Genomic DNA, 6,392 nt, shown 5'->3' with positions numbered 1-6,392 from the left:
AAAAATGTCTATTTCCCTCTACCGCCCCTAGAGTCTAGCTAATCTAGCTTTAGGGGTGTCTGGTAAGTCCCGGGCCTCTCCGGTGGGGACGGTGGGGGAATGGGGGTCTAGCTGTTAGACTCTGAATAACTTTCCAGCAAAAGTAGTTGTGAGGAAAAACAGGACTGAAAAGGAAAAGTTTCTACCCCTTAATCTTGCTCACTGGCATAGTCATCCCTGAAAATAATACATAAAGTCAGGGTTTATAGAGGGGTCACTTGCTTGAACATGATATTCATTGTTTAGGGAGAGAAAATCCAGGCTTTCTTTTTCATTTATTTGTTACTTTTTAAATAGACAGGGTCTCATAATGTGGCCCAGGCTGGAGTGCAGTGGCACAGTCATAGCTTACTGCAGTTTTGAACTCCTGGGCTCAAGCGATCCTCCAACCCCAGCTTCGCTTCCCGAATAGCTGGGACTACAGGCCTGTGCCACCATGCCCACCAAATTTTAATTTTCTGGGGTTTTTTTGGTGGAGGTAGGATGTCACTGATGCCCAGGCTGGCCTCGAACTCCTGGCCTCAAGTGATTCTCCCACCTCATCCTCCCAAAGCGCTGGAATTACAGGAGTGAGCCAATGTGGCCATATCTCAAGGCCTTCATTTTTTAACATGTGGTGCTAATACTTTTAGGTGGGGTTTTCAACTCCTGGGTTTTTTGTGGATTTTTTCCTCAGTATATAGAACAAGTTTATTTATTTATTTATTTATTTATTTATTTTTTGAGACGGAGTCTCGCTCTGTCGCCCAGGCTGGAGTGCAGTGGCCCGATCTCCACTCACTGCAAGCTCCGCCTCCCGGGTTCACGCCATTCTCCTGCCTCAGCCTCCCGTGTAGCTGGGACTACAGGCGCTCGCCACCGAGCCCAGCTAATTTTTGTATTTTTAGTAGAGATGGGGTTTCACCGTGTTAGCCAGGATGGTCTAGATCTCCTGACCTCGTGATCTGCCTGTCTCGGCCTCCCAAAGTGCTGGGATTACAGGCGTGAGCCACCGCGCCCGGCCAGAAAAAGTTTTAAATCAGTTCAGATAGGCAACAAAAGGCACAGTATCTTTTGTTTTTTGAGAAGTTTCATTCCTGTTGCCCAGGCTGGAGTGCAGTGGCGCAATCTCAGCTCACTGCAACCTCCACCTCCTGGGTTCAAGCAATTCTCCTGCCTCAACCTCCCGAGTAGCTGGGATAACAGGTGTGTGCCAACATGCCAAGCTAATTTTTATATTTTTGGTAGAGACGGGGTTTCACCATGTTGGTCAGGCTGGTCTTGGACTCCTGACCTCAAGTGATCCACCTGCCTTGGCCTCCCATAGTGCTGGAATTACAGGTATGAGCCACCGCGCCTGGACTCGGCATGTAACCTTTTAAAATTATGCAAGAAAATAAAAAGACAAAAAATTACGGGCCAGTTGTGGTGGATCATGCCTGTAATCCTAGCACTTTGGGAGGCCAAGGCTGGCGGATCATCTGAGGTCAGGAGTTTGAGACCAGTCGGACCAGTATGGCGAAACTCTTGTCTCTACTAAAAATACAAAAATTAGCCGGGTATGGTGGCGCATGCCTATAATCCCAACTACTCTGGAGGCTGAGGCAGGAGAATCGCTTGAACCTGGGAGGCGGAGGGATGAGCTGAGATCACGCCATTGCACTCCAGCCTGGGTGATAGAGCGAGACTCCGTCTCAAAAAAAAAAAAAAAAAAAAAAAATTATGCAAGAAAGTACCATTTTGTCATTGGAAGAAATTCTTTTTTGTAGGAGACTGAAGAGATATACTTGTCCTGAATGGATTGCAAACATAACCTTCAAGGTGGGAATGAGGATGGTACTCTATCCAAAAGTTGTGTTTTAAGTTATTTTCAAAGCTTTTTTTTTTTTTCTTTTTTTTTTTTTTTAGATGGAGTCTTGCTCTTTTGCCCAGGCTGGAGTGCAGTGGCCCGATCTCGGCTCACTGCAACCTCTGCCTCCCGGGTTCAAGCAATTCTCCTGCCTCAGCCTGCTGAGTAGCTGGGATTACAGGCACCCACCACCATGCCCGGCTAATTTTTGTATTTTTAGTAGAGATGGGGTTTCACCATGTTGGTCAGGCTGGTCTCGAACCCCTGACCTCAGTGATCCACCCACCTCGGCCTCCCAAAGTGCTGGGATTACAGGCGTGAGCCACCACGCCCGACTTTAATGGTAATTCTTGAAGAAATAAAGCAAAAGAGAAATTTGCTGTTTCCAAATTCGTCTGAAGTCTTCTTTAAATAATGCAGTAATATTTTCCTGCCTCTCTAGGATTCCATTTAACTGGAACTAAAGAATGACTTAATTCAATTATTTTATGGAATTCTAATGTGTAGCAATTGAGCTTTTACAGTGCTTGGAGTGTTCTGGTTCCTTTTTTAAAAAAAAAATATTAATGCTTGTAAAATTTCAGTATGTAGTATTTCAGTCACGTATTTATTATACAGTATAGTTCTTTTATTGGTTTGAAGTACTGTGTGAATTCCCAGAATACAATACCCGTAATCAAATAAAATTCAAATGCATCCCAAAATAAAAATGGGGTATTTTAAGACTACTCATTATTTTATTAGAGTGTCGATATTACTAGTCCCTATTAAAAACCTTTAGATAATGGAACATGCAGTGTGTCTTGAAATTTCACAAAAATAAGTATGTTCCTGGACTGGGCACCTCTATTTTTAAAATTTTCCTTAATGATACGGTTGAGAATCAGTGGACTGTAAGGTCAAATGGTCCTACTCCTTCTCCCTGGCATCTATATGGGGAGGACACAGCGAAACCTTGAATGGGCCCTATTTTGCATGTCACAAACATTGGGAAGCTTTTAATTATTTATTTATTTATTTATTTATTTTTATCTTTAGAGCCAAGATCTTGCTGTATCATCCAGGCTGAAGTGCAGTGGCACCATCATAGCTCACTGCATCCTTCATTCAGTGATCCTGAGGCTCAAGTGATCCTCCCATCCGAGCCTCCTGAGTAGCTGAGACTACAGGCGTGTGCCACCACACCCACCTAATTTTTCAATTTTTTGCAGAGACTGCATCTTGTTATGTTGCCCAGGCTGGTCTCAAACTCCTGGGCTCAAGCAATCCTCCTACCTCAGTCTCCCAAAGTGTAGGGATTACGGGCATGAGCCACCGTACCCAGCCTAGTTTTTTTTTTTTTTGAAACGGAGTCTTGTTCTGTCGCCAGGAGTGTAGTGGCGTGATCTCAGCTCACTGCAACCTCTGCCTCCCGGGTTCAAGCAATTCTCCTGCCTCAGCCTCCTAAGTAGCTGGGACTAAAGGCTCGTGCCACCACACTCAGCTAATTTTTATATTTTTAGTAGAGATGGGGTTTCACCACATTGGCCGGGATGGTCTCGATCTCTTGACCTCCTGATCCACTCGCCTTGGCCTCCCAAAGTGCTGGGATTACAGGCATGAGCCACCACGCCCAGCCAACCTAGCTTGCAAAAATACTTACACCCAAGCCCCACCTGCCAGAGATTCTGATTTGCCTAGGCATCTACATTTGAAAAGCTCCACAGGTGATTCTAATGTGCAATCGAAGTTGAGGATCTCTGGTCTAGGCAGAAATGTTCCCTTTTCTCCCTTATGGGCTGAATAAAAAATAAGCTCTTTAATAAAGAAAATAAGTAGCTGTAAGTAATATCAACAAGGAAATAAATGATTTTCCCAATGTATAATGGAATTGTGTATCTGGAAATCTGAAAGAGCAAGGCAGGCAAAGTATAAAATCATGCTTGCAAATGATCTAGCTAAGTGCAAAGGTAAAGGGCTTTTCCCTGGTCTCTGGTTTCCTTTTTTTTTTTTGAGACAGAGTCTTGCTCTGTCACCCAGGCTGGAGTGCAGTGGCGTGATCTCGGCTCCCTGCAACCTCCACCTCCCAGGTTCAAGCAATTCTTGTGCCTCTGTCTCCCGAGTAGCTGGGATCACAGGTGTGCGGCACCACGCCAGGCTAATTTTTGTACTTTTTATAGAGACGGGGTTTTACCATGTTGGCCAGGCTGGTCTTGAACTCTTGGCCTCAAATGATCTGTCCACCTCAGCCTCCCAAAGTGCTGGGATTACAGGCGTAAGCCACTTTACCCAGCCTCTGGTTTCCTGGTTAAAGGTGATAAAGTATGCAATGGATTTTGATGGTTTGAAAAAAAAAAAAAAGAGTAGGGAAAAGTGTTATAGTATTTCAGTAATTGCAAAATATTTTGACTTCAAGAGTCCCTTTGCTTCTCTTGCTGTGTGTGGTTTATTACTTGTTAACATTACACTTAAATATGTTACTTTTTTGGTGGCATTAATACAGTTCTGTGGGGAGAAGGCTGAAGTGAAAATGGATTTATAGATCCTCGGTGGATTCATTTTTCTGGCCTATTCATGGGTCCATTAACAGGAATAGTTAAGCAACTCCTGTATCAAAATTATATGTTACTTATACTTCACAATATATAAAACAGCTGGCTATATACTACCATTTCTGTGATAACCTAAATTTTATCATTAAAACTCTTGTAACTAAAGGCATCGGTGGCCCATCTGTAACAGCCACTGCCGCGATGCCAGCTGCAGTGGGGGAAACGCAGCTGAGGCTCACGGCTCCAGGGAGCCCGCAGGAGCTGGCTACAGGCAGGAACCCTGCCCCTACTGAGTTGGCAGGGCTGGAGTCCCACACTCGTGGGCACAGCTGCAGCCATCCAGCTGCGGCTCCAGACCTGGGCATCCCTGCACTCTTCAGGGCTTGGGAAGCTCCCGGCCCCCACAGGCTCAGAAGTGCCTGCTCCCATTCCCTGGCCTGTTTCTGCTCCCGGCACCTGCTGTGTTGCAGAGCAAAGTTGTGGCCAAACCTAGGTGTTGTCGTGACCTGGCCAGGTTCAGCATGCTTGAGGTGGCCCTGACACGCCAGCCCCCTGCCACCTCGGCCCCCTCTAAACTTTGGGCACCCATGTGCATGGAAGGGAGGCCAGCCAGGGGGGTATGAGGGTGACTCAGTTCAGGCCAGCAGTGCCCTGTGGCACAAACAGCCTGGGCACCATGGAGGGCATGTTGATGGTAGGAAGCCGATAGGTTCCTGGGTGGAAAAAGGTGAGTTCCCAGTGAAATCCCACTTTCAAGCCAGTGAATGCCTGAAGCCTGGGGGCTGGGCTGGCAGTTCCAGGTGGAGTCCAGGGCTGGGGTAAGAACTTGTGGTGTTTTCTGGGCTGCCCATGGATACCCATGGACCAAGCAGCATGCACTTCCTCCCTTCTGAGCCCATAAAAACCCCTGGACTCAGCCAGACTCAGCCGACTGTCAGGACTACCAGCTGCGGGAAGGAGCTACCCACCTTGAGTCTCCTTAAAAGGACCTGCCTGCAGGTCTCCTCTTGGGTGAGAGCTGGTCATCTGGACACTCATCAGGTCGACCTGCCTGTGGAAAGGAGCTATCCACTTCGGGACTCCTGAGAGCTGTTCTGTTGCTCAGTGAAGCTCCTTTCCGCCTTGCTCACTCTCCAGTTGTCTTTGTACTTCATTCTTCTTGGATGCAGGAAAAGAACTCGGACCCCACTGAAGGGTGGACTGAAAGAGCTGTAACACAAGCAGGGCTCAAACACGCCCCCTGCTCACCACGTTGGGGGCGACAAGAAGAAGAGCTGCAGCCCTTCTGGCAGCCCAGACCTCGAGGCTCCCTGAGCCAGGGCTGTGACATGCTGTAACACCCTCTTTGGGGCTCTGCAGTTCCTTGCATCTCTGAGCTTTCGGGCACCACTGCATTCCCCTTGTCCAGATGCTGGTGCCCGCAGTGGAAGCCGCTTTTGGTACATCTGGTCCCGCTGCAGCCTCGCATGGAGCTGGTGCCTGTGCCAGCGCTGAGAGCTGTCCACCCCGCTGCAGCCAGTGCGCCTGGTTGTGTGCAGTGGCAGGACCCCACGCTCACTCACTCACACACCCATCACTCCGTGCCTGGCTCACCCTTGGCAGACATGGGATCCAGGCCGGTACCACCAGTGGAGCACAGCCTGCCAGGCCACATGGGTGGAATGAGCCCAACAGGCACAAGCAAAACCCAAGCAGAGGTGCCACCGGCCAAGAAGTTTCTGGATCCTGTGAGATAACTAAAGTCATGTCCTTTACATAACATTTATTCTATATAGAATGTATCCACATACAATGATGTCAGCTTTAAAACAATCACTTGTATAAAATCATCTATAAAATAGAGTGATACATAATACACCTCAGTGAATTACGCTGATGGTCTAGGATTCAGAAAATGTGATCATTCTATTTTCTATTTTTTTGGCCACCATTTCACTGGGTTGTCTTAGGTTCCTTTTTTTTTTTTTTTTTTTTAAAAAAATATTTGTGAGTAC

This window comes from Mandrillus leucophaeus, unplaced genomic scaffold, assembly GCF_000951045.1.
Source record: "Mandrillus leucophaeus isolate KB7577 unplaced genomic scaffold, Mleu.le_1.0 Scaffold141, whole genome shotgun sequence".
Classification (NCBI taxonomy): Eukaryota; Metazoa; Chordata; class Mammalia; order Primates; family Cercopithecidae; genus Mandrillus; species Mandrillus leucophaeus.
Note: the sequence above shows the minus strand (reverse complement) of the source record.